This window comes from Oryzias latipes, chromosome 11 (genome assembly GCF_053564925.1).
Source record: "Oryzias latipes strain Hd-rR chromosome 11, Olatipes_Hd-rR_3.1".
In the NCBI taxonomy this organism is placed as follows: Eukaryota; Metazoa; Chordata; class Actinopteri; order Beloniformes; family Adrianichthyidae; genus Oryzias; species Oryzias latipes.
Window position 1 is genome coordinate 6,859,030 of NC_136247.1, and position 18,270 is coordinate 6,877,299.

General features: G+C 43.5%; 1 protein-coding gene and 1 long non-coding RNA gene across 6 annotated transcripts in view; one reads left to right on the forward strand and one right to left on the reverse strand.

Annotated features, from left to right (window-relative positions):
• The window catches only part of runx1t1 (RUNX1 partner transcriptional co-repressor 1), a 69,666-nt gene that overhangs the window by 21,017 nt on the left and 30,379 nt on the right, over positions 1 to 18,270 (forward strand). The window lies entirely within an intron of this gene.
• Positions 5,070 to 8,350, reverse strand: LOC111948210 (uncharacterized). The gene is made up of 2 exons (XR_002874172.2): positions 7,421 to 8,350; positions 5,070 to 5,280 (listed from the first exon to the last, which is right to left on the reverse strand). It is a non-coding gene; the product is annotated as an uncharacterized LOC111948210 (long non-coding RNA).

Below are 18,270 nucleotides of genomic sequence, written 5' to 3' on the forward strand. Positions count from 1 at the left end.
CCTTAATAGTTTCGCTCAGGGATTGGTAAAATACCCCTCGCAACGCAGGATCCAACCATCCTGCTTCCACTGCTAAGATCCTAAAGTCAATGATATGGTCACTGACAGACCGGTTACGTTGCTTGAGGGCCAAGAGTTTACGAGTGGCTTCCTCCTGTCTCCTCGGCTGATCAAAAACCAGCTGGAATTCATTGATGAAGTGTTCGAAGGTCAGATGGGAAATCGGGTTGACCGCCAAGAACGCCTGGGCCCATTGTAATGCTTTGTTACGGAGAGAGTTGATTATTAGTGTTATCTTGCTATGATCAGAGTGGTAATACCTTGGAGCTTGTAGGAACAGAAGTCGGCACTGAAGCAGAAAACCGCCACATGCCTCGACTTCGCCGAAGAACGGCTCTGGTTGTAGACGGAAATTTTCCGGAGTCGAGGCGGAAGCGGATGTGGAGACGTTGCTAGAAGCAGGAAGCGTAGCTGTAGTTACAGGGGTAGCCATTTGCCCTGTAACAGCCATTAATGTTTGTGTTAAGCTGTCGAGGTGTCGAAAAAGTTCCTGTTGGACGGACGCTATTTGAGACAGGGCGGCGGCTTGACGATCCAGGGCGATGCCTTGTTGATTTACCGCAGAGCGTAGTCCGTCTGGGTCAGCTGGGTCCGGAGTTTGGCCAGTTCGTTCTGTCATGAATCTCGGAGAGTGGCGAACCCAGGCGCTGGAACCCAGAAATACAAAAGGTAAGTGGCGGGTAAGAAATGATTTATTTCTTTCCAGGAACTTTTGAATTCTGTGGTGGCGGAGGTCTGAACAGGACAGAGGCTTGTGGCGTGGCTGGAGCGTTTGGCTGTGGCGTGGCTGGAGCGCTTGGCTGTGGCGTGGCTGGAGCGCTTGGCTGTGGCGTGGCTGGAGCGCTTGGCTGTGGCGTGGCTGGAGCGCTTGGCTGTGGCGTGGCTGGAGCGCTTGGCTGTGGCGTGGCTGGAGGTGTTAGGCGCGGTCAGCATAAGCCAAGAGATCTTCTACTTCTCAGAGAGCTTGATGGATGATCCAACTGGCGTCACTCGTGGGATGATTCTCCTGAGGTTAGACAGCAGAATTAATACAAGGCAGACTTGACTTGACTTTAACATGAACATGAATAAGACTAGACCAGGCATAGTCACCATAAGGGGTAACGAACTGGCGTTGAATGATTGAGTTGAGTCTCCTTAAGAGCAGAGGAGGTTGATGAGCTGAGTGACGACAGCTGGTGAAATCAGGAGCAGAGTGGAGAGGAGCTGGAGGGGGAGATCTGACAGATGCCTCATGACAGATTGTTTGTGATGCCACAAATGGTTCTTTTACAAAAGGGGGGGGGGGGGGGACTTGGAGCCAGGGGCGGAGCCGGGGTGGGGGGCAGCAACAAGCTTTGCCTCCCAATTTTTCAGTCAGTATTAGTAACATTATTGGCTCCTTTAAGCAAAAGTAACAAAAGCAGTGTTTTAAATGAAATCTTGAGCCGCTTAAATTATTGGCCTCAGTAGTAAAACAGTTTGAGATACATGTTTTGATCCTTTCATTTGTAATGGTCTGCCACTCTGCTGTTCTCATTTGCCACCCTTCCAAATTCTTCTGCACTCCCCCATATAAAATGTTTTAGCTCTGCCCCTGTTTGAAGCAATAATTGACTTCTGAAATGCAATCATCAGAAAATCCTGGTTGCTCCATCTTCTAATTGGTTTACCAAATTTCCAACTTAGTATAACTCTTAAAACTATAGAGCATCCATTCTTCGTAAACATGGCGGCGAATCAGAGCTTTGCTAACATGGGAACTTTCACAGCCTCGTTTCCACTGAGTTGTTCAGTCCGGTCTGGTTTGGTTTTGAATGGTCCAGGCAGTTCAGATGAGCCTTTCCACTCAAAGTTGAACCGTCACAGTGCATGCAGGATAAAGCTAACAAAAACAATGGATGTCATCCAGCACCTAATCCACAGATACAAGTCATTTAATGTTGTTTGAAAAAAATATATTGCAGGCGGTGAAGAGGAATACTTTCTTGGAGTTTTCTTTTTGTTGTCACAATTACCTTCAGCCAATCAGCGTGTTTCAACAGTAGCTCCACCCTTACTTGTCCGTTCCCTTTTTCTATGGACCTACAACCAACGGGAGCCCAAAAATGGCACGGTTCGGTTCAGTTTAACGGTTCTGTTTTATAACGGAGATGCTCAAAATACAGGATCAGACCGGAGCACTTTATGTCTGCAAAATATAGAACATGTCCTGTCGTTCTTAGTTTGTAACCCAGAAGGACGAAACAGGTTGCCTTGTATACACCATTCGTTTGTTTCGTTTACATGCGTACAAATGTAAAAGTAAGAAATAAATCATATAAATATGAAGATGTTAGCTTTTCAAAGCCATATGTGAGAAATCACGGGCTAATCTGATTTATCTGAAAACTGCAATCATCAGATAATGGATGTTGGCTTATCTTGATGACTTTAGAAATCAAATAACTTCTAGTGTCCTGTAAATTGACTCAATGTTGCACCTTGCAGACGAAGAACTTCTCGAATAAAGCATGCAGTTTGATGCGCCTTCAAGCTTTCTGTACACAAAGACATGCTTATTTAACTCAGCTCCATTTAGGTCCCATACAGCGTCAAACACCATGTCTGGGTTGTCTGTATCTCCTGTGCATTTGTTTCCATTTTTCAAAGGTGGATTGGAAGCAGCTGGCACAATTATGAGTGTTACAAAATGTAGATCAATTCAAACAACCCTCCGCCTTTCTGCTGTGGAGTTTTGGAAAAGCTTTTGTCACTGTCTGTCGGATAATGCGCTTTGACGAGCTACTCTGTGAAAGTGTTTGTTCGGTTGCCTATGTCTGTTGCTGTTATTGCATGTTTTTTTGTTGTGGATGAGATGCTGAAGGAGGGATGATTCCAGGCAATCTGGGACACTGGAACGAGAACAAATGATTTCAAAGGAGGCTTAAGGATCCTGCATTCACACATGTGAGGAGTGAGTTTCTGATTCTGTCTTAAATCCTTATCAGGTGGAGAGCACACTGGCAGATCTTGGAACATAGATGCTGTTAAAATAGAGAATTCCTAGTGAAGTTCTTGTTATTTATCAAATCAACTACATTTGTCATGGTATCATCTGCATTAAAGAAAGTAGGAGTCTTTAATTTTAGGGACATAAAACCTCATTGGAGCTTGTTTCGGATGTTCATTGAGCACTCACACAGGTTGGCTCTGATCTATCTCGCTGTAGTTCTTTTTGTTTCTCACCCTCCTCTGGCATTTACTGGCATTTTTAAGCAGCTCAGCAGGGAAAATGAGGTTTGTTGTCTTTCAGTAATGTGGAGACGCTTTGTCTCTCATCTTCTCTGCTGTGAGCCAACGCACAACCGCACTCTCTGAGAGGGATATAAATGCAGTTAAAAGAGGGATCAGGGAAATTTGGAGCTTTTTTTTTTGGTCTGCTATGCTCCTGAACTTGACATTGAGCGAACGCGCGTGTGTGTGTGTGTGTGTTGGTTTGCATGTGTGCAGATGCCTGCAAGCTGACAGGGAGTGAAGCCCAGACATATGTTAATCAGATGTTGTGATGATGGTAGAGCAGAAGGAGAGGGGGGGGGGGGGGGACACTGCAGGGAATGGGAAGGGGGGGGGTGAAAAGAAAGAGAAGATTTTAGCAGACAGAGTAAGGGAGGAGGAAGAAGTGAGAACTGTGATGAAGGAAGAGAGGCAGAGAAGAGCGAAGGAAAGAGCAGCACTGATAGTATTGGTTTGACTTGGTCCACCAAAAATGAAACATTTACGGCGGTTTGTTAGTCATAAACACATCTGATCGGTCGAATACATGTTACTTTTTTTGTTTTAACCCCTCATCTTATACTTGCTCGAGTATCACTGATATCATGTTTCCTATTGAAGACCCAGTCCAATAAAAATAGTGTTTTTGTTATTTGAAACATGTTCTTGTGGCACTTTTTTCTCATGATGGGGGACACTAGTGATGTAACTGAGTATTTCTTTATTCAAACTGTGGTAAACCAGGTTTGAAAAAGATCACATTTGTTTTGTAGAAAATGCGCTGTCTCCCTGCTTTCGACCATTCCGATGCATCCGCTTGCAGACGAATAGATCCATGTGCGTCTTTGTTTTCCTCGTCTGAGCTGGAATCTGGCTCCAACATCGCTCGCCATTTTTGTTGCATCGATAATGTTGGGTGGGGGGGTGTGAGGGGCTCTAAGATAGCTGGAGTGCGTAAACAGGTGGGTGACAGGAAGTCAGGGCAGCCTTACTTTGTAGTGACTTTGTGATAAACTCCTGCTGCTCTGCAGAAACAATATGTCCTAGAAAACAACACAGGTATTTTGGCCAAAAACAGCATAATCAGAATTGAAAGGCCAACAGGAAGGCTTTTACAATAGATAAAATGATGATCGGAGTGGGACTTTAGGTTACAAAAAAGCAGGTTGTAGACCTTATTTTTATGTCTCCATTTCCAACTTTTTGAATTCCCGTTTTTGTATACAGAACATTGCCTTTTGCTCTTTTGGGATGTCTTCACACTGAGCTGTTTGGTCCACGAAGGACTTTATAATCTCAGTTTCATTTGATGGAAATGAAAACTCAACTAAATGCTAATGAAGACTGAACAAACTCAAGTCCACCTGAAAATGAAGAGAACCCTGACTGGGCGTTTTCTATTCTCTTGAGTTGCATAAATTGCAAGGCCATCAGAAGGTAATCGCCCCAATCGTTGTGAAAAGTGACACAAGGTGATGACATAATTTGCAATGACAACGTTTCCTCTTCATGTTTTTTTTACTCTATGGTCAAACTGAACCAAAATAAGATGTGACCTTTTTCTCCATTTCCTGTCAGTCAAACAGACATAATCAAATTAACTGGAAACACTCTTCAGTGAGTTGACCAACTCAAACTTCTTAAACTTAGTTCTATGTTTACCGTACAATAGGGCACACTGGATGATCATCAATGATTGGTCTACGTTGGAACTTTTGTCTTGTAGAAGGCACAAGAACTAAAAGGTGCTATAAGCGAAACAAAAGAGTCAGAGATAAGTCAGTCAGTCAGACTTTATAAATTCTATTCACAGTGACTCTAAAACTTGATAGCAACACACTACAGGTCAGCCATGTTAGACGCCTCAGCCGCATGACCATATTCACAACGTCTGTAACTCCCAACTGGTTAGTAACACCAAAAAAAAAACAAAAAAACACAGTCCTCGTACCTCTACATGTTAGCCGCGTTACAATAACACCCAACCTTGTTTTTTTTTTTGTTTTTTTTTTTTTTTTAACTTGTCCTGTCCAACAGCTAGGCAGACAGATGAGAGCTGAGGGCCTCTTGGGTTGGACATATTTTACTTTAACAAGAGGGGTTATTAATCTTCAGACAAACCAAAGTTATGTCTGAATAAACCCCTTTTGTAATTGAGGCCAAACTTTATTAATTTCAAACATGTCTGAAAATCTTTGGTGTTGGACCGGACGGAAAAGGAAAGAGGGGAAGAAGAAAGAGGGACGTTAGAGAGAGGGGGGGTAGGGGGTGATAATAGGAGGGGAAGGGGGATAAGACCATGAAGCAGCATAAAGCAACAAGTTTACTGGTTGTTAATCATTATGGTAAGGTTCAAATGTAAAAAAAAAAAACAAAAAAAAAAAGGGCGGAGCCTGTCCACACACACACTCAAATGTTATAAACACACCTGTTAGTTGCAAAAATGTCCACCTGTCGACATGTACACAAAACAGATAGTGTTCACACGCATACTTATGCCTTAAAACCAACTAGTGTGAAATATTTCAGTCATTCAGTCTGTTGAGCTGACACCTGTGCTCAGGTGAGTGTTTATGTTCTTCTAAAATGGATGGTGGAACGTGAAAAGAAGGAGGGAGAGTGCCCAGCCATCCCCACCCCAAGACCCCCACCGCACCAGCAGCGGCAGCCGGATTCCCCCCAACACCACACGGGAACCGGCAGGGAACAACCGCCGCCCGGGCGACCAAGCCCGCCACCCAGGCCAGGGCCAGCAGGGCCGCCGCAAGGCCCCCAGAGCCAGAGAGCAGGGAGGCACGGAGGGAAAGAGGGCGCCGCCCCAGCCCAACCAGGAGAGCAGCCCCCCCGCCGCGCCGGGAGAACCCAACGCAGGGCCCCACCGGAGAAGGACGCCCACAGCCCCAGACGAGCACCCCACCACCACCCAGGAGTTCCGGGCATCCCCCCGCCCCAACCCCAGGTACGGGCCAGGACCCCCCAAGGGAGACCCACTCCGCACTCCAGGCAGCCATCCGCCCGGCCAACGGTTGGTCCAGGGAGGAGCGAGGCAGGGGCCCGCCGCCCCCGCCCAGGAGGGGGGAACCCCGGGGAAAAAAGAGGGCCCACAAGGGGTGTTGTAAATATGGCCCGACCAGGCTCGGCCACAGTTGGAAATTTGGCGGGGCCCAGCACTCAGGAGCAAGGACCAGAACCCACCCCCCAGGGACACGAACACCCCCGGCTCAGATGTAATGTGAACCCCCCCACCGCGCGGAGAGAGCACCGCCGGGCCCAGGAAGCCAGCACCCCGGGGACACAGCCGCCGTTGCAAAGGGGCCCGTACCCCCCACCAGGGAAGAGGCAGGGGACAGATGGTCCTAGGTCCCACCTTCCTTGCAAAATGTGTGTGCGTGTATGTGTGTTTGAGAGAGTGTGTGTGTGCATGTGTGTGTGTTTATGTTGGGATGTATATATTGAGGGGGGAGGGGTGTGTGTACTAAGGGGGGTGCGGTTAAAATTGGCGGGTAGGGCACTAAGGGGACGTCTCCTGATTACTCACAGTGACGTCCCCTCACCCTCCCCACCAAGGGGCCCTAAATGTCTAAGGTGCGGTTAAAATTGGCGGGTAGGGTGCTAGGAGGACATCCGCTGCTTGCTGGCAGTGATGTCCAAGCACCCCCCCTACCAAGGGCCCTACATGTCTAAGGTGCAAATAAAACCGAAAGAGGGGGGGCCCACTCCATACGGCAACCACAGGAGGGGGGTCACTGCCTAGTAAACCCCCCCCCCCAAGGCTCATCGCAGGCTAAGCCCCCCACCCCCTCACCCTATTATGAGGTTATATGAGGAAGGGGGTAAGTTGGGGACAGATGATAGACTGTCCCCCGGTGGTCAAACAGCCGTCCCCCGCCCCCCCCCCCCAGCAAGGGGGCCAGGCCCACCCAGCCCCGGGGCCCCACCCCCGGAGGCGCAGACACCCCAGGCCCAGCACCACCACCCCCACACAGAGAGAGGGGAGCCAGAAAGCGCCGGCCCCCCCCGGAGCAAGCCCAGGCCCCCACCCCCAAACGCCGGCCCTAGAAGAGCTCTGGTCAGGCCTCGACGGGACCGAGGCAGCCAACCGGCCGGGGAAACCGCCGATGGAAACCTTGTTTGCAGCGGGATTGATCCACACATAAGGCACTCCGCATTATAGGGGGCACTGTAGTTAAGTGCAGGAGGGGCATGGAAAATCAGGGTTTATCCAGTGTGGGTCCTTTGGGGGCTGGGTCCCCAGCCCTGATAAAATACAGGGAGTTTGTCAGGAAGGGCATCCGGCGTAAAAAAACTCTGACAAAACCACCCTCACTGCCTGAAGGGTTATGCCGAAAGAACAGTAGTGCAGAAAATACAGTAAGTAGTACATGTGTAGTCCACTCATAAAATACATATGCATTGTAGATTAAAAACTAAAAAATTGAGTTTTTTTGTTTTTTAAACTGCTAAATGATGCTATTCATAGATTATGGATTTGTTGTACACAACAAATGACAATACACAAAGGCTTGATTCTCAAATTGACAGTGAAGGAATGTGAAATGAGTTCAAATGGTTTGGAATGAGGGGGGGGGTCGTGCATTTGGACTCAAGAGGGGGCAGAAGCAGCAGACGGCAGCTCCAAATGGATTTTCCTTGTTCATAATAAGGCAACTTCTTGCACAACATGTGGCATCGTATGGAACTGGGGGATTGGAAGAAGGGGGTGCTGTCGAAGGATAAGAGAGGCAAAAGCCGAAACAGAAGATTGGAGACATGCTGGAAGTCATAAAGACAGAGCGGCAGCCGGAGAAGGGCAAACGAGGGAAAACGGCTCCAGACTGGAAGAATAATACAAGTGGAAAAGTGTTCAGTCGTAGATCTTCTGGATGGGGGTGTGATGCTGCCAGAGGGCAGAAGGAGATTGGGGAGAAGAAACGATGGGGCAACAGCTAGAAGATGGTGGTGGAGAAAAAACAGAAGATATTTCAGATATTGCTGTTTTTCCAAGCCAAAAAAAAGTGTATATATACATATATATATATATATATATATATATATATATATATATATATATATATATATATATATATATATATATATATATATATATATATATATATATATATATATATATATATATATATATATATATATATATATATATACTGTATATATATAAAAGGCATTTTCATTGAAAACTCTGTCCGCCTAAGGCTCATGGAAACTTACTCAAGCGGAAAGAAAGCACATGCTACATGCGGGGTGCTTCTGCTTTTCCTTGGCCTTCATTTTCAAACAGACCTTTTTTTTAAATGAGAAACATATGAGGAGCAGCTTCACCCAAGGAAAGTCTGTAAGGAGTAACTACTTTTAGCTTCACTTTGATGTGAATTCCACGGTCCACATTCATGTTACCTCACCACACCTCTCCTTTCTTATTCTCCACTTCTGTCGCCTCCACTATCTCCCGTTTACAGCTCTTGTTACCATTTTTCTCCAGGTTGGTTTTTCTTTTGTTCACTTCTTCGTCATCTCAAAAGGAACACTGCTTTATAAAAGAGCGAAGGATTTTTTTCTCCTCTTCCTTTCAACCTTCTATTTAGTTTATCCTTTTCTCAAGATTCTTTTTCAGGTATGGTGTCCAGGTTTTTATTTATTTAATTTTTTTAACACAATCCCACTGTTTACTTTGTGTATTTTTGAATTGGTCTCATGGGAACATTTTAAAAGAGATGGTGAAAACTCTGAAATCCAAAAAAAAAAAAAAAAACATAAAGAAACTTTGATGTTATATGAAACAAAACAACAAAGCAATTTGATTGACAGGTGGAAACAACTCAAAGTTGGGATCCATGATTGGAGATCCGTGCAATGGGAGATTGTGAGGAAAGGATAAAAAGGAACGCTGCGTTTATGGGAGCGAAAACAAGGGCAGAGAAGGAAGCTCAGGGAGAAGTAGGAGGCAGTGCACAGATGGTGAGCTGTCAGTGGCCGGCTGTGCGGGTGTGCGGCGCGCTCATACCATACATATTTGTGGACGCACGTGAAAGGGAAGCGGGCGCCTGCCCTTGCTTTCTTGCGTGCACCCATGCGTGTGCTCGCGTTCCAATGCCCTCTGAGCCAGGGGAGAGGAGAAGCACTGCATGTGCGCAGAGCTGTTCTACCCAGATGGCGCTGGCAAGAAGACATCGCAAGGCTGGCGGAGTTGGCACAGCTCACCCAGAGCACAGTTGGCACTGCGAGCCACCATGCTTCCCCCCTATGCACCGAGGTGAGAGTACCTGCTGGCAGCCTCCTGAGCTCAATGACTGACCCAGTCGGTTAACTTTTTCTGTTCTGAGTGACCTCTGACCCCGCCGTTGAGAATCAACAGTGCAGCATCAAACTGTCCGTCACAGCAGGAGAGTTCTGAAATGGTTTCCTCTGCGCACAGCTGCTTTGTAATTACGCCGCTTCTCTCTGTTCTTCCTGCTTTTATGCCTTCATTTTTACCCTCAAATAACTGAACTGTGATGGGCTTTAACTGTGCCATGATCGCGCTGATCTATAGGCCTCGGCTGGCAGGGATCCATCATCGAAGGCTTTCAGCCCGACGCCTTGATGTGTTCCCGCTCAGCTCCCCTCAGAGGAAACCAACTCTGCAGACAGAGAAGAAAGCCCCCCATGAGTGTTTGTGCGTCTCTGTGCGGCAGATGCACGGGAACGCCGGCGTGCGTGTGGGCTCCGGTGACTTTATATTTCACATGCCATAATCAGGAAGTGTAAACTAACCGCAGATGTGTGTGAGCACACATATGTGCGTGTTTCTTTTGTGGAAGCAGCTGCACAAGTGGCAGCGAGTGCCAGGTCAAGACAGAATTTTGCAATCGTGTGTTTGCGTCGGCGTGTATTCCGAAGCATATGTGTGCGTGCGTGTCAGGGTTTCTGTGAGTGTGGGGGAGGGAAGCACGAGGGGGGGGGGGGGGGGGGGTTCTGAGAGTAAGGAATTTGGCCACCCATCTGCGATAGGGTATTTCGCTACTGTTTCAGCGGGCGCACACATACTCACACACACATGCGGAGCACGGTGCCAGGCAAGCTGTTCACTAGCTGGCGCTGGCAGCGCTCCAGAGAGAGTGGTGGCATCCATCTGTAGCAGCAGAGCGCGCTGAGGATGTGTGTCTGCGTCTGGGTTGTGCGCACGTGTTTGTGTTTATTCTGCTGAACACACAGAACAATGGATCTGTCGTGACGATATTAGGGAGTATCAGAGGAGTTCAGACTAGTGCTGAAAAACTGCTGATGGTCTTTGAAAGGTGAATGCAAAAAAGGGACAGTGATCCAAAGCAGCTCCTGCAAAACAAAGGCTGCAACATGCAAGAAGGACCTACGAAATGTATCAAAGTAGACCTAAAAATGATTCCTATTACATTATAAAGGGCTTATATCATAAGCCTTTTAGAGTAAACTATATCCATGATTTTCTATTACTTTTGACCAACGAAAGAGGGATTTTTAAACAAAATATGACTTATTTTCACAGTTCATTATCCTAACTGGAGGTAAGATGACTCTATCTCTAAGGCTCCGCCTTTTGCTCCGGATGGGTGCCGCCCAGTTCATGACGTCATCCTAGAGAGCTTGCCTCGTCAGCGTGTCTGTTTCGCCCACTGAAACAAACAAGATCCAAACTTTTACAAAGAGGGATGTGCATATTGTGCATATAAAAGGAAAGCTTTTTGGCTGACAACCAGTGTTTGTGTTAGCCTGGGGGCGGTGCTGGCAGGACAGGCTCTTTCTGGAAGGGGCTGTTATTCACTTATCTATCATAATGTGAGAACCAACTTGTTTTCTGAGGTTGGGAGGGGCTGGTCCTCAGAGTGCAACATCAAATTACCACTTTGGGGTTGATTTTTGTGAGGAATTAACATTTTAATACACTCAAGAGCTCAAAAGGTGGACCTTGCATGATCCTTTAAGTCCATACCTCCCTCTGCTACACAGGTTCTAGCAACCACTTTCAATGAAAATGCATGTTTTAGGCTGCGGAGTTCAAAACTTGTGCTAAACAACTTTTTATGACCGTTTTTTGGTAAAACGTGTGTCCATTGAACGCATGATGAAAGTTAAGGTAGGTAGAACTTTGACGCTACAAACATACCAGGCATGTGATGCGCTTTCAAAAACAGTGTGAACGTTAGATGTTAGTATGTGACAGACTTTTATTGGGAAAAGGTTTTTGAAATGGTTTTCTTTTGTATTTTTTTAACAATTAAAGGGGAAAAAGTGTTTTAAAATGGAAAAAAACCTTCGAAAAAGTAGTCAGAAAAGACAGTGATGGCTGGGATGATTATATCTTTATTTATACACTGGTGTCCAACAATAAAAGCATATTTTTTTCACACTTTAGACTGTTTTTGGACGCTTTTAAGTGAAATTAAACTCAGAATTTGAAGTAAAGAGGGGTACCAGCTGGCTCATTTTTGTTTTACAAACACATCTCAATCATGTAATCAACTATCGTTGTGTTTTCTAAAGGCTTTTTGTCAGCTGAACTCATGTTTAACATCAAAATGTAGGCTGGCTCAAGTTACCAAATACGGTATTTTGTGGGATGAAGTGTTAAACATCTTGGCGATGGGGAAAAAAGAAGTGGGGTGGAAAGGATTTTTTTTTTGTTGCTGTTTTCCAAATCTGGTTCCACTTTGCAGCTCCTGGAACACATTTCCAAAATCGCAGACATCTTTTTTCAGAGTAGTTCAGAGATGATAGTTAACCGGCTGTAATTTCCAACACACGGCGACCGTCATGCGGTATTTTAAAAAAAACACCAGGCAAAAGATCAAGTTCCCTTCCTTACCGCTGCTTCGGGACCCCCACCCCCGTCCTTTTTTTTTTGTGCTCATCTTTTGCCTCTCACATTGGATTTCTCCATCTGCCTTTAATGGTTGCCTGATGTTATTTCTTGATTCCAAATCCTTCCTCTGCTTCCCTTTCAGAGTTCTTTCTTCTCTTAAGAACTCTGTTTTCCAAATCTGTTTAAACCTTGACCCTCCTCATCTCTGTTTGCTTCTTATAAGTCACTCACATTAAATGTACTCCCACGCAGCGTGCCTCCATCCATCACTCTGTCCCTCTCCTCACAAAAAAAGGGAAAAAGTTGATGTAAAACATAAGCCTCTTTACTGCCTGCTGAAAATAGATTTCACTCCTGTGGAATGGAATGTAAATCTTTCTTTTTGGTATCAACTCTCACACTTAAAGATCAGCTGATCAAGAAAACAGCTGAGGAACCAGCATCTTTTGTGAATCTATGATGGTTGAAGAGTTTTTACCTTTTTATAAAAGTTGTGAACCAATCGATTGTTATGCAAAAGTCCTAAAAGGTGCGAAAAACATGATGCAACAAAAAAAAAAGAGAAGAGTCTTGACTGAGGTGACATGCTTTGTTTGTTCTGTCTGATCTGAGTCTTTCTCTTTTCTTTGTGTATAACATTGTTTTATGTTATTTCTAATTATACCATGGTCCAGGCGAATACTCGATTCTGATTGGCTGGAGGGTGTCCATTAAAAAGTGATAATGGACATCTAAAGAAGAAGTTCCGGTCACAGAGCCTGAATGTTCAATATTGGTGCGCCGACTTACACGTCAGTTGGTAACTGGAACATTACAAACTTAAAAGATAGATTTAAAAATGGATTTAAAAATGGTGTAATTGCTTGAATAAAGTTCACGGTGGACATTTTTCATATCAAAAGTGATCTAGATCGGAAATTTTGCTTCATCACTTGATCAAAGGCAAGCAGTAAAAGGTGAACTTACCCTCTAAAATGATGGTTTGTATCATTTAACGTAAAGTTTTGCATACATACCACTTTCCTTTGCTGCAGCAGAGCCGTTACCGTGACAACATATTTGACCATGTATCAAATAGTCCGCTACCTTGGAAAAAGTGAGACATAAATATTAATTTTTTTCCTACATATTTCAAACATGAACAGGAAAACAAAAAATTGATCAAGGTATCGAAAAAGTAATGAGTATTTACGTTTTCTCTTGCCTCTACGAAGTTTTTTGTTATTGTACTTTTTCATTCTGTTATTTTAGTGTTTTATATGCTCTTTTCGCATTAGTTGACTCGATTGGTACATGAAAGAGCAAATAAAGGTACAAAAAAAACATTTTATTCCGAAGTAAGCGAGGTATGAGATGGATAATTCAATTCAGTTCAATTTAACTTTATTTGAATGGCACTTTTCCTGCTGCAGAGCATCTCAATGCGCTTCTCATAATAAAATAGATATTAGTAAGATAAAAAATAGTAGTAAAACATAGTAAAAATAATTCTAATAATAATGATTATTTTATTTTAAAAATAAAAAAAAAACACATGAAAAACCCAACACATACACACCCCACCAGTATAATCAAAATAAATTGAATTAATTGTTAATAAGATTTATAATATCTAATGAAAACATGAGGACAAGTACAAACTATGTACAAGCTTTGCTAAAAATATTCTTTTTGAGGGTTTTTTCTTAAAAACCTCCACAGTGGATGAAGCCCTCATGTTCCACAGGTGAGGCCCACAGTGCTGAAATGAGGCCTCACCATGGGTTGTAGTTCTGACTTTTGGGACCACCAGCAGACCTGCACCTACAGACCTGAGGGCTCTGGGAGGGTCATAAAATAAAAATAAATGTGATAAAAATGAGGGGCCACTTCGATTTAAACTTTTGTACACGAATGAAAGAACCTTAAAATCGAATAATGCCTTCCGAGATGTCAGACGTTCACGCCTCGGCGTCATCCATTAATTTCTGATAGTGGACACCTCATCAGACATTATTCTTTTAATAATGAATGGACACCTCGTTGGTTTTTATCCCTTACATACATTGCTCGTAGTGAAAGAAAAGTGTTACAAACATGTAAACGAGAAAACAAAAACCACATCATGTCACACTAAAAAGATCAGATCTACAGCGGAAAACAAAGCTTAGGAAAGACTGATGGGAATTGTTTTGTTCTTTGACCCTCTTTCTTCTAAGTGTTTCTGTCACTATTTTCCATTTTTACCATTCTTTTTTCTCCTGTCGAGACTGTTTACATACATTTTCTCTGGCAACAAGATGAGGAAAGACTTTGATTTGAGATGATGTGCTAGCGGATTCCATCCATAATTTTTATTGCTGCTTAAGCTCTCGCTTCCTCTTTTGTACAAGAGAAACTTTAGTCTAACTGATGGCTGCAACAGACAATCCTATAAATCTGCTTCGATTCTTATATATCTCACCGCGTATATTTTACTGTCCAGTTGGAGTGGGAGTGAAGGCGGCTGTATTGTTTTGTGGGACCTGGCCGCTCTCATCCGTGTTTGCGTGCGTGGACATGCACGCCTCTGTGCGCCAATGCTCGTGGGATGTAGCAGATGGTGTTCAGACCTTTGTGCGCAACTGAGAAATCTCCTTATGTTAGGCTGAGAGAGAACTGCAGTTATGATGGGAGGTGCAGAGGACTGTCAGCTCCCACTCCTTCACCATTCTATTCAGGCTGAAAAAGTCTGTAGATGCAGCCTGTTTTTGTGTGTCCTTGGAGCAGGACAGTCAACATCATCATACTTGTCTATTAAAAAAACACTTATTCATCAACCATTACAGTAGCAACATTTGAACTTAGGTGTAAGTTGGTCTAAACAAGGTTTCTGCAACCTTTAATATTCAAAGTGCCATTTGGGTCGATTTCTCACTGACTTCAACCCAAAAGGAGCCACAAAGTCTCTTTAGAGAAATAAGTTACTGATGTATATTTATGTTGCTCTCATGATAAATAGTAATTAGCTATCGTTTTTTTTTTTTCTTTGCATAAATAAGAAAACATAAATATAAAGAGAAAATAGCCTTTTTCAAAATAGTTTATAACTTTTAACATAGCTTTCTATGACTTCCTTTTAAAATAAAAGACACCCTGTAACAAATAGGGTACAGTTAGGAAAAATGTATCACAGATCATATGGTATGATAAGCTCAGACCATAGACGGATAAACCCCAGGGCCTTAGCACTGATGATGGTTGAGGACCAGTCTATATTTTGGTATTGGTCCAGGTGGAGAATCAAATTTTATTTATATTGCACTTTTCCTAGAAAACATAACACAAAGTGCTTAGAGAACGGGGCGAAGGAGGGCCAGCAGAACCGTCTGGATGTAGAGAGACAATCGTCCGTGAATCTAAAAGCACAAATATGATTGGCTGAGGTAAGAAGGCAAGGAATTTAGCAATTGGTTTAGAGTGAAAACCTAATTGATAAGTGGTGTGTAGAGTGAGTGACGCAAGAACCCAGCTTAACCGGAAAAGAGGTTCTTCCTTATTGAAATTGCGCAAAAACGTTACCATCTAAATCTAGCAAACGCAGAATGGAGTTTGATGTCAGGAGGGAAAAAAATATTTATACAGAATTGGTTTTACTGTTGTTGGTGCATCTCAGCCAGAAATTCTTGAATCAGAACAAATCAAGTGACCATGATGCATACTTAAAATCCAGGAATGTTTCAATAATAGGAAATCTGCTCAAAAATCTGATGGCCTTATCTATGAATTTTGGATTTGATTTTCTGTGGTACACGGCGCACAGATATCTGTCAAGATGTCTTATTATTACTTCTGTAAACTACGATCCTCACTGCTTGGGGGATTGTTGGAGCATCATGGGTACTGTAGTCAGAAGCTGGGCAAAGTGTCTATACGTACTGAACTTTAACTGTTTATGAATAAGTTCTATAAGGTTTGAATTGTCAGACTGTTTTGTTTCCCTCGATGTGCCTGTTAGTTAAAAATTATGCTACGTTTCAAAACAAAAATATTTTCATTTTTCATCAACCAGAAGGCCACAGTGGAGGGGTGCAGCCTCAGGTTGCAGACCTCTGATGTAGAGGTTAAAACTCCTGTTTTGCATATATGTGTCCAGAGCTTTCAAATGATTAAATCGTGAGCAAAAGCTCTTGTTCTGTATGTTTATAAGTCACTTCGGAGAACGTTTTTGCTAAATGAGCAAATAAGTAATAAAGTGATCGATATTTGCATTTTAGCAAACCATCTTTAAAATCACCTAAACAGGAAGTCAGTAGATGTTGGTGTCTTCTGCAAAATGCAAAAGAAGTGTTTTGGTCAGAAAAGTTACAGATGAATGGATGAGAAAAGTAGAAAGAATAACCATACATAGAGGAGGAAGAGGAGCAAGAATAGAGGAGCAGTGGTGCGCTCCTCTGCATCTGCTGGAGAGGAAAAAAGGTGTGTGTTTGTGTGTGTGTGTGTGTGTGTGTGCAGTGAATGAAAAGTTAGGTTGTGTTTCTAACATTGTGCATCCCTGCAGCTGCGTGTCTGTGTTTTTATGGGATGATGTCGCAAGCATACATCTTCCTGACAAGCGGGTGGAACTTGATGAGACATGCTCTGCATACTGCCCCATCTGGTGTGTGTGTGTGTTTGCATACGGATACATTTCTTCAAGGTGTGCGCATTTGGTCTGAAACCCCCCACCTGCCCCTCAGACTCTGGCCTTTCATTTTTTTTTAACTTTTCCTCCTTTTTGGGGGGGCAGTTGGTCCTATGCTCTTCTTGCCACATCTATCGCTCCAACTCTTCCATTACCTGCCCCCTTCTCTTCACACATTATCATGCAATTTTCACGTTTATGTGCTTAAAAAGAACCACCCGGAGGCTCAAATCTCCACAGTTGAAGACTCCTGCAGCTTCAGGACCTCCCCCTGGCCCCCTCGATCTATGATCACTCAGAAGATGTCACACTAGTCCAAATAGTTTTCATAGTGTTTGTGGCACAAGAGGGTAATTCTATATGCTTTTTTTCCGTAATGACACTCTCTAACTGTGTTATTAATACGACCTTATGTTCACATAGGCCTCGGTTATGTTACATCTTGCAGCGCCATGAAATTCATTGTCAATTCTGGAAGATTGGATGCAGAAGTGTAAAGTGTTGCAATGCTGCACACATACACTTTTAATGCAGTTTTAAAGGTTGTCACAGGTTGTTTGGCGCTAACGAACTTTTTTAACCTCTGCAAGTGATTTGAATGCAAACTGACCTCCTGGCTTTGCATGGAGTGATGAAATGTATAGAAGCGTGGTTTTTTTCTCTCAGTTGTGGGTAAGCAAAGTCCTCCTCGTAACACAGAGAGCTGCCTCTCAGGGACCGCGTTCCTCCTCGATATCGTTCATTACAACAACATTGTTTCAGGCGAGTGATGTAACTCGCATGTAACCACGGTGAAGGCATGTATCTGGAGTCAGAGAGAGGATAAAAATCTCCTTTCTTTGAGCTCGGCTAAAAGAAAGCACGAGCACGGGAGGGAGAAAATGAAAGAGGGGGAAAGTTTTGCAAACAGCGAGGATCATGTAAGCTCGAGCGATGCATTTTGGTGATGCAAGGGTGAGGACATACTTGTGAGTGGCAGGTATTTGTCCAGGGTTTTGCTTCTTTTCTAGAGCTGACTGAAGAAGTTGAACAAGTCAACTTTTGATTAATCGTAGCTTTTAGCAATGACAAGATTGGAGGTGGGGCTACCAAATTCAAAACGTTGCATGTGTTTATTTTTTGTTTTTTATTAAAGTGGATAATGAATGTTTTTCCTGATTAAAACACATAAACTAGCTAATGTTAGATACATAACTCACTGGGTTGTATGGTGGCCCTAAAGGTCAAATCACAAATCACTCAACAAAAACACGTATTAAAAAAGCAAAACGAATATTAAAAAAACATTACATTTTAGAAATCGACACAAAACTACAAAAAAGGAAACAAAATAAAAATGAAATGTTTCAGTAAACGAAAGTAATTTTGTAGAAATGAAAGAAAACTTGAAAAAGTAGCTACCACGGGACATTGCCGATTGGAAATTCTTTAATGTCATTGTTACACAAGAAGCTTGTGACAACAAAAATCTTGGTCCTCTCCAACAATATGAAATAAGTAA